General features: G+C 43.3%; 1 protein-coding gene across 7 annotated transcripts in view; it reads right to left on the reverse strand.

The window, feature by feature from the left end:
- HUWE1 (HECT, UBA and WWE domain containing E3 ubiquitin protein ligase 1) overlaps positions 1–1,721 on the reverse strand; it is a 779,197-nt gene extending 777,476 nt beyond the window's left edge. For all 7 annotated transcript variants that reach the window (XM_033921870.1, XM_033921880.1, XM_033921834.1 and 4 more), the window contains exon 1: positions 1,662–1,721. The gene's annotated coding sequence lies outside the window, so the exon portion shown is untranslated. The remainder of the gene's footprint in view (positions 1–1,661) is intronic.
- Between the last annotated feature and the right edge of the window lie 8,848 nt (positions 1,722–10,569).

Consider the following 10,569-nt stretch of genomic DNA (forward strand, 5'->3'; position numbering starts at 1 on the left):
AGGTCAGTATAACTACCACATACTAGAAAAGCATTTCAGTTATATGTATCTGCACTGAATGTTGGATAAGCAGATTCCTTCTTCAAACTGATAGCCCTACAATGCCAAATCCTTCAAGCCAAAAGGTGCTCTTATTTCACCCTCACTTAGCTGGATCTGTTTTCTATCAGATTATACTTATGGTCACCTCAGCAACATAAGTCAATGTATTTTTGTACTTGTACCATTAAGAGCTAGCTAAGAACTTCTGTAATCTAGTCATTAACTATATAGTATGAGCAAACTAGATAGATGATGGCAGATAAGGACCATATGGACTTTGTTTCTCACTGATATACAAGGGTCATTTCATAAATAATGCACACTATTTTTTTAATTTACATGTTGTTGTTTTTGGGGGTTTTTTCAAGTATTTCTTTACAATCCTTCAATATAGTCTCCCTGCTTTGCAATGACCAAATCCCAACATCCAGGAAGCTTCATTATTCCATCCAAGACACCATTTTGTTCAGTTGCCGAATGGCTTGGGTACCGGCAGAAGAAAGCTCTTCCAGAGATGCAAAACAATGTCCATGCATAGGTTATTTCAATTTTGGGAAAAAGGTCAAAGTCTGGTGGACTCATGTCTGGACTGTAGGGAGCAAGAGGTAACTCCACTATCTGACTACACCTCCACCCCTGCAGACCAATGGATGCGCACCAGAATGGGCGGAGGCGCAATACCACCACCAAGCCTCCTAAGGGCATCTAACAGTCTACTGGGGAAGCAAGGGGCCCAGCTCTGGTAAAAAGATGACCACCTTATCAGAGCACACAGCTTGTAAAATTCCAAGAGACTGTAAGCAAGAAGAAAATGGTTCGGAATAAGAGGATCTGCATTACTTTTTTTCAAGGGTGGCTTAAATGCTCATAGGAAATGGCAACCGTGAGCTCCCGTCGTAGTCTCACGGGAGCTCACGGCAGCCATTTCCTATGAGAGATCTGCATGGGGCAGGAGCGTAGGAAGATCGCTCCTGCCCCGAAAACCCGCTAGACTACCAGGTAAGGAAGGCTTAAGGGATTCCAGGGGAAAGCGGGAGGGAGGCGGGGAAGGCCAGGAATAGTTTTAATTCTGGGGTGTGGGTCAGAACCGGCCCAAATATTATTTGCAGTTTTTTAATATTCGCAGGCCGGCTCTGCCCCTAACCCCCACGAATATTGAGGGAGAAGTGTACTCGTCGCACTAGCTCTCTATTTTCATTTCCATCTTTAAAAGGATGTACGTATAAGAGATTTTTTGAAAGAACTCTGTCCTATCAAGCAGGAAAATGGAGTAAGATGTTAAGCGGTTTAATTGTGGTTTCTCGTTCCAAGATTTTAGAAAAAAATTAGGTAAATTTGTCTAATGTTTTATTAATATGATCTTAATATACTTTATGTATTATTACTGCAGGATAGAAACAAAGCTATTAATCATCATTTCATGCCACTTAGGAAAGAGAAAACCACTTCATCAGCAGAGGAAACAAGAACCAAGTTACACCATTCTGTCCTCTACATCTCCAGGCTGCTATGCCTGAACACACTAGTGGAGGTAACAGCACCAAAACTGTGCAAACCATGCCCTCAAAAACCACCCCTCACTAGATGAGAAGGGATTGATTTTCCAAGGGAATACTTACTATACACAGCAGTGCAACATGCAGAAAGTGAAAAACTATCTAAAGTATCAACTGCAAGAGACGACTTTGATGTAGTCCTCTAGGCTTTTTTGTAGAGGGGACAATCAATATTCGACTTGTGCCTTAAGTGTCCGGTGGTCTAGAAAGAGAAAAATATGGTCTTTAGAACAGAATATCCCATTTAGCAACAGATGATTCATAGTCATGTACCAGATAAAGCACTGGTACTCACCAGTAACAGGTGTTTACAGTAAACAAGATTGATCCCTTTTAATAAGTGGGTGATATCACATGCTACCTGTATAACACATTAGTGGCCCTTTGCAGTTTTTCGATCGAAGGCCCCGCCCCCAAATTTACATCACAGAAAATCGCTGCCCAGCGTTCCACAGAGAAAATCGCTGCTCCCAGCTTCACTTTCTTCACTGGAACAGGTCAAGTTATTCATGGCTGTGTGTGTTTTGTTTTGGGGTGTTTTTTTTGGGGGGGGGTTGTGTTTTTTTTTAACAGAAAAACCGTGAACACACGAAAAGTTATTTGTGGTTTTTCTCTATTCGCTGCCTTGCCGTTCCCCTATCACTGCGAATGCAGAGGGGGAAGTGTATAGAGTTTCTCAACTCCCTAAGTCATGAATTTTGAGCGAGTCTCAGGGAAGGTGAGAGATCATGATCAATCCTGCTGTTCACAGAAAGAATCTGTTACAGGTGAGCAAAAATCCTTTTTCCACCAACAAGCAGGAATAAGGCAGGCAGACAATAATATCACACCTAAATTCAGGTCTACTCATCTCTCTTTTGTGATGATCATCCATTGTTCAGGAGCAGCTCACACAAAAGGTAAAGTTATATCTTAACTGATTCCTTTACATTACAATCATTGTTTATATATCACAAACACCTTTACAAAGTTCATTGTGGTTTACATATCATAAGAGTGGAGCCATCATTCAGAATAATTGAATAAAATTAAAATTTCTAACAACAAATTGAACATATATTTACTAAAAGATACATCTTCAATGATCTTTGAAAACTTTTATAATTAACCAAAGATGCAATATGAGTTGGGGGAGGGTGGATAGGAAGAGGGTAGATGCTATGTAGCCCAATAGGATGTAAAATCTGCATTGTACCTAAGAGTGAGGGTATCTAAGCTGTTGGTTTTATTTTTGGTGTGTATTTGACAGTATTCGTTAATAAAGAAATTTAAAAAAAAAATCTTTTATATTGAGGGTGCAAGATTGTGGAATGGACTTCCTGAATAATTACAACAAATTGAAGGTTATTTACAGTTCAGGAAATCGCTTAAAGATGCTTTTAGTCACAGCAGATGAATCCAGAGAGGTGAGGGATATGACCATCTTCCAGAAGATGAAGATAAGACGGCATTAGATTGAGCTCTGTTATATAGGATGGTAAGCTCCTTGGCAAACCAGTATTTCTCATAACAAAGCAGAAGGACATCCACTGAGAACGAAACTCATATAATGTAACTCCCTCACAGCAGAAATGAGCTATCAATCCATCTGAATGCTGCTCAAAGGCATATACCTACAAGAAAAGAGAAACCAAACTCCTCAGAAATGGAGGGATTCTAGATTTCTCTGCTGTGGCAAAAGGGGGGGGGGGAACTCAGGTAAGGCAATTTTACCTTCCTTGTCATCAACAGCAGATGAATCCATAGACTTGTGGGATGCAACAAAGCAGTCCTCAGTAGAGTGGGACAATGAACGGAACGCAGGAAAATCAAATGACCCATCAGATGCCAGCAAGGGGCAGTATCGGCTGAAATAGAACCCCACTGCCCCTTGCAAGAGAAACCAAAATCTAGCAGAGAGAAATACCCAGGCCAAACAGTAGAGGACTCCAATCTTTACCCCCAAGACAGAGGAAACCCTGCCTCACAAGGTCTGAACTATGATCCACCATCAAGCTCCCAAAAGGAAGGACTGGAAGACCCAAACAGACAAGAAAGAAAGCACCCAGGGTCAACCATGAAGGAAAGCAGCATCAACAGGTACACAACATAACCACCAGGAAGGGATGAATCACCTCAAAAACCAGGAGACTGAACCAACCAACCAACTTGGAACTAAGAATCCAGTGCCAGGCAGAGGGAGGGAAGCTGCACTGGAAGACTAAATAGGAAAATACCCAGCCAACCTCCAACCAAATAGCTATGACTACTATCCAAAACAGCATGGTGCCCTGAAGAGTGAGTCAAAGACAAGCCTCACAGCCTGCAAGGAAAAGGCCAGGCCGCAGCCATGACAACCCACAGCTCGAGTAGGAGGTAAGCTATTGCCATACCCATCTGCCAGAGCCCAGGCTCAGCCCAAAAGCCAGAGTTGAGCACCCTACAAAGTCCCTATACCCAAAAGGCCAAAAAGGCAGAAACAGAGCTGTGCCAACAGATGAAATAGACCAACACTCTCAAGCAAGGAGCTCATGACCCCATACAAAGATGTGAAACATAACCCAAGAACCTGCATACTACCCATACAGAGGGAAAGGCACGCCACCTACAACCAAGGATATGCTCCATACCCAAAGACAAAAGGTGTGCTCTTAAGGGCGAGCTGCTCAGTAGCACCAATCACCAAGGGTAAGGTTCCATACTCAGATACAAAGGTGTGCTCCCAGGGATAAAGGTCCAGGAACACCAACAGAGAAGGTGCGATCTTCATACCAAGATGAAAACTAGTTCCACCAAAGCATTCAAAGGAGTACGAGAGATGCCAATATGGTCCTAGTATAGAGATGTCTGTTCTATGAAAAAGCTAACCGGAACCAATGCCCATAAGCCTGAGTCAAAATCCTTAGTGGTGAGCAGCATAGCAGATCAACCAACAGGAAGGAGTTGTGCCCGCAGACAGGGTACTGAGCTCAGATGATGCTGTGTTTATAGAGCTGCCCTCTCCAGACTGAGAAGAGCTGCTCCTGTCAAGACAGGTGTCCCACCAATCCAAGATCGAAGTACACTGAACAACAAACATCTGGACACTACCCTCATGACCTATGTGTACAGAGAAGGAGTAGCACCCCAAGGCCAGAGATAAAGATGTACCTACCAAGCAGGGAAGAGGTAACACACCCTTCATTTAGAGCAGAGACCTATACTGATATGAAGGGGAATCTCTCCAGCAGATATCACCCCTTTTGGCAAAAAACAGATGGGCAGGAAGTAGAGTCATATGGCAGCACCAAAGACAAGCTCTGCCCCAGAGAGAACTGTGCTCTATGCCCCGAGAGGGAGTCATGCGGTACAGCAAGAGGCTCCACAACCAAAACTAAGCTGCATACTACAGCCAACAACTAGGCTGAACTCAAGAACCAGAAATGGAGGCAGGTATTCCAGACAGAAATGAAACTGCACCCAAAACTCAAATGTAGCAGCACTCAAACTAAAGATAGAACTGTGCTTAACAGCCAGAAACAGGGCTGTGCTGAACTAAACAGCCAGAGACTGAGCCAAGTTATACAATCAGGAAATGAACCACATACTACAACCAGAAACACAGTTGCGCCCTTCCTCCAATGATGGAGAAATGAGCAACCAAATGAGAGACAGATGCACCCAACCTGCATTCACCAGCAGGTGGAGATGAGAGCACTGAACTGACCTCTGTGATATAGGATGGAACGTTTTCCAGCTATTCAATATTATCTATAAAGTAGAAGAAACAGAAACCACAGCATCACCAGTTCTCTCTCCTCACCAACCAATCCCAAAGAACACTACCTAAAGACAAGGAAGGAACAGCAACAGCCAGCAAAAAAAAAGAAGGACAACAGACATTTGGCAGCACCCTAACCCCAAGGGTGGGTCCTGGATTCATCTGCAATGAATAAGGAAATAAAGTTATCAGGTGATACATAATTTTACCTTCCCTGTCATCACCAGATGAATGAGATGCAAAGCAGTCCTCAAGAGTGAATATCAGCAAGTGCTGCCAACAAAATGGATGCTCCAAAAGAAGAAACCGACTGCGCTGTCACATTCACGCAACAGTGCTTGGCAAAGGTATGCAAGGAAGATCAAGTAGCAGAATGACAAAATTTCCTCAAGGGAAAAAGATTGTGATTCAGGGACAGTGACAAAGACCTCCCCACCAGCACATAAGCCAAAGAAATAACAGTTATTTGTTAATGCAATTTTCTAGGAACTGATCTTTGTGATTGTTCTTTTGATGGGCACTTTACGTGATTTTCCAATGATTATATGTTAATGTTTGATTTTATTTGTCTTACTGAATTATGTATGTACTAGTTTTTTAGCCTGTTACATTAACGGGTGATAGTAGCCCTTCTTCCTTACTTTTTCTCCCCCTGTCCAGCAACACACACCCCTTCTCTGCTCCCACTGTCTAGATGTAGGTCTTTTCCCTTACTTTTATCTCCCCCCTGTCTAGCAGCACCCCTGTCCAGCTCCCCCTGTTCAGCAGTAGCCCATCTCCATTGGTTCTACCTCCCCCCTGTCCAGCTGCACCTCTTCCCTGCTCCTCCTGTCCAACAGTAGTCATTATCCCTTCCTTTTACCTTCTCCCTGTCCAGCAGCACCATTTGTTCCAAATTCCAGCAGTCTCTACCTATCATCGGGCCCTCTCCTCCTCTTCCTGTTGCCGGGGTGCTATCTCCAACTCTCACACTCTCTCCCTGTCCTCCTGCTCCAGGGTGCTCGATTCCCCCCCCCAAAAAAAAACAGATGTTAGAGTTGATTGCGTGACTGCGTGCGGCGGTCCTTCGCTTCCTGTTTGTCTCCTTGGACAGCGTTTTTTTTTTCGTGTAGGCCGGCTTCCAACCCGCTGAAACTGCCGCATGCGCAGTGCACAACAAACAGCCGCACGCGTCACAACAGAATTCAGCCATGGAGGCACACATCACAGTGGCAGGGATCACGGTCTCCTAAATGCGCATGCGCACTTAGAGTTATATTATAGAGGATTGATATGTAAACCGTTTAAGTTTCAAGTTTTATTATTTTTAATATACCGACCATCAACAAGTATCTAGCCGGTTTACAATGTTAAGATAAAATAAAAAATTAAAATAATACTTATAAAAGGGAGAAAAAGTGCCCATTAAAGATGTTTTACAAATACAAACATGAAAGTGGGGGTTGAAGGAGAAGAGGGGGGGGTAGAGTTACATTGTTAGAAGTGGAAAAAAAAAAAAAATTTAGGTTGAAAAGAAATGAGAAGGAAAGGGATGAAACATTAGGAATTGGGTTGCTTCTTAAAAGCGGATGGGGACTTAAAGATGGGAAATTTAGGAGCTGTGGAAAGGTAATACGGTGTGTGATAGGTAGCCAGTGGGCTTCTTTCAGAAGGGGGGTAACATGATCATATTTCCCTAACTTATGTATGAGTTTTATTGCAGTGTTTTGGATGAGCTGTAGATGTCGTAATTCTTTTTGGGGGATTCCGTTATAAAAAGAGTTGCAGTAATCAAGATGAGAGATAACTAATGAATGAACAAGGGTTGTAATAGCTTTAGTTTTGAGGATAGAAGTTAAAGAGTGAATAAGCCGGAGTTTATAAAAGCAGATTTTTACCACAGAACTAATCTGATCATGAAAAGTTAAATCTTTGTCTATGATTTTGCCAAGTAGTTTTATTTTTGTTTCAATTTTTACAGGGTAAGATTTAATGAGAATCTTTCCTTTTATTATTTTGTTGTTCTTGGTTGGAAAAAGTAAACCACAGGATTTATTGATGTTGAGGGAGAGTTTGTTTGCGTGAAGCCAATCACTGATTTTGTCCAGTTTGGTGTTAATTTCTTGTATTTCGGATATGTCTGAAGAATCAACAGGGTGAAGTAGTTGAATGTCGTCTGCATAATAAATAGTGTCTCTGATCCATTGAGCAATGGTGGCCTTTGGAGCCACCAAAGTCCTAGAAGGCCCTCCAAAAAGTACAAAAAGATATCCGAATGTCAAAACTCATTTGTTTCCTGCAGGTACTGCCATAGCACCCTGTGATAATCAAGAATGTGTAGCTGGAGCTGATGAAACTGATCTAGATAATCCTTCTCCTGAAAGGAGGGAAGGAACAGGGGCTGGTTCATGTGAAAGAAAGAGACCACCTTGGGTAAAAAGGAAGGTACTGTGTGTGCAGAGTAACCCCCACATCCATAAACTGGAGATGTTCCCTGCAGGACAGCACCTGCAACTCTGAAAACAGACACACTGAAGTAAATCGCTACTAAAAACACCAAATTCAGGGTGAGATCCTTCAAAGTGGACTTGTGCAGAGATTCAAAGGGGGACTTCTGTAACACCCAGAAAACAAGACAGAGTTTCCACTCTGAGCAAGGAGCCAAAGACTACCTTTGTAAATTGCCCTGAAAACAAGCTAAGGCAGCCACCTGAACCCTGAGCGAGCCATAGACCAAATACTTAGCACATCGCTTTTTCAGGAAGCACAGAATTTGCAGTAGGGTCAACATGAGCAAGATCATCCATTGCGAACACAAGGCTTCAAAGATTTGTCAAACCCTTGCATAAGTCATCGAAGTAGAACGTTTCCAGGCAAACAGCAAGGTGGTAATCACCGCATCTAAATAGCCATTCTTCCTTAGTCTCACTCTTTCAAGAGCAAGGCCATAAGACCAAAGCAGAATAGATTTTCCATGAAGACTGGACCCCAAGGCAGAAGATCCAACAACGGCAGAGAAAGTGGTTCATCCGCCAGGAGGCAAAACAGATATTCATACCACAGGTATCACAGCCAATCTGGTATGCCTGCCCTCCGAGACAACTAATCCTATGAAGTACCATGCTGATTATGGGCCAGGAAGGAAAGACAGAGGAGCCTGTCCCAAGGACAGGGTTGAAGCTGAGCGTCCAGGCCCTCCAACCAAGATTCTCTGCCCCTGCTGAAGAACAATGGGATTTTATTGTTGCTCTGAGTAGCCATCAGGTCCAAAATGGGAAACCCCCAGGTCCCCGTTACCAACTGAATGGCAGAAAGGGACAACTCCAAATCCTCTGGATCCAAGGTCATCCAGCTGAGAAATTCCCCTTTGACATTCAGTGACCCATTGTGTGGGCTGAGGACAGGAAAGAAATGTTGCTCTCTGCCTTCTGTTATTGTGCGCCATTCCTCATATTTACTCTGCTTTTATTGAATGACTAGTTCAGGGGTGCCCAAAAGGTCGATCACGATCGACCAGTAGATCGCAAGGTCAACGCGAGTCGATCCGGGCTTCGCAATAAGACTCGTGTTACCTTTGCGCTCTCCCTGCTTCCCTGACACCACAAAAGCCAGGCCCGTAGCAGGCCCATAAGCCCCCTCTCCCCCACCCAATGAGGAAGCTCTGGCCCAGCCAATCGTGGCCAGGAACTTCCTCTCTGACGTCAGGGTTGTGGGCCCGGCGCAGGCCTGGTTTTTGTGGCGTCAGGGAAGCAGGGAGAGAGGAAGAGAAAGTTGGACTTGAGGAGGAAAAAGGAAAGAAAGCAGAGAAAGGGAAGGAGTATTGCATTAAATTCTGGTCTCTAGCTCAAAAAAAGATAGTGGCGCTAGAAAAGGTTCAAAGACAAGCGACCAAGATGGTAAAGGGGATGGAACTCCTCTCATATGAGGAATGATTAAAACGGTTCAGGCTCTTCAGCTTGGAAAAGTGATGGCTGAGGGGAGATATGAATGAGGTCTACAAAATCCTGAGTGGAGTAGAACGAATACAAGTGGATCAATTTTTCGTTCCGTCAAAAATTACAAAGACTAGGGGACACTCAAAGTTACATGGAAATACTTTTAAAACCAAAAGGAGAAATTTTTTTCACTCAGAGAATAGTTAAGCTCCAGGATGCATTGCCAGAGGATGTGGTAAGAGCGGATAGCGTAGCTGGTTTTAAGAAAGGTTTGGACAAGTTCCCGGAGGAAAAGTCCATAGTCTGTTATTGAGAAAGACACTGCTTGGGTATTGGCCAGGTACTACGGACCTGGATTGGCCACCGTGAGAACTGGCTACTGGGCTTGATGGACCAGTTGAGACAGACAGAAATATTGGATGCACAGTTAGAAGGAAGTGCAACCACACTCATGAAATCATCAGACAACAAAAGTAGAAAAAATGATTTTATTTTCAATTTTAGTGATCAAAATGTGTCCGTTTTGAGAATTTATATCTGCTGTCTATATTTTAGACTATGGCCCCCTTTTACTAAATTGCAATAGCGGTTTTTAGCGCAGGAAGGCTATTAGCGTCGGGAGCAGCACGGGGCATTCAGCACAGGGTATATTTGTCTATTTTTGTATAGTTATTACCGAGGTGACATTGCATATTTAAAGTCATCTGCCTCGACTTTGGGGGGGGGGAAACCCCGAATATAAATTGTAATTAACATTTTCTCTGCGTACAGTGTGCTTTGTGTTTTTTAATTAAAATTTTATTGTTGGTAGATCATTTTGACTTAGTAGCTCGCAAGCCAAAAAAGTGTGGGCACCCCTGGGCTAGTTGATATAGCTCATTACACTAAAAACCAGCTCATTACACTCCTCTGGATTCTAACCATATGGTTGAAACATGGAATGGAGCTTTGCTTCATGCCTTAGATCAAATAGCCCCTCTAAGGATCTTTACTCCTAGAAGGAATCACATAGTCCCAACTAGAAAGCATGGATACTTGTCGTTAAAATCTCCACCACCACCCGTTCCCACTTCATTGTGGGAGTCATTCCACATGGTGACATAAATATATTGTACATGTTTTCTCACGAATCAATTCCCAACGTGTCCTCTCTCCCACAACTGGAAAGGGCCGTCCATCGTACCAATTGCAAGGTCGTAACATTTGCCACTTTCCGGTCTTCCAGAATCCTTCCTGATTTGATCGGCAGATTGGCTATTAGTTGGAGTAGTTCAGCTATAATCCTTTTCAGTTCCTTGATTACCCTCTGATTAATGCC

This window comes from Geotrypetes seraphini, chromosome 1 (genome assembly GCF_902459505.1).
Source record: "Geotrypetes seraphini chromosome 1, aGeoSer1.1, whole genome shotgun sequence".
Lineage (NCBI taxonomy): Eukaryota > Metazoa > Chordata > Amphibia > Gymnophiona > Dermophiidae > Geotrypetes > Geotrypetes seraphini.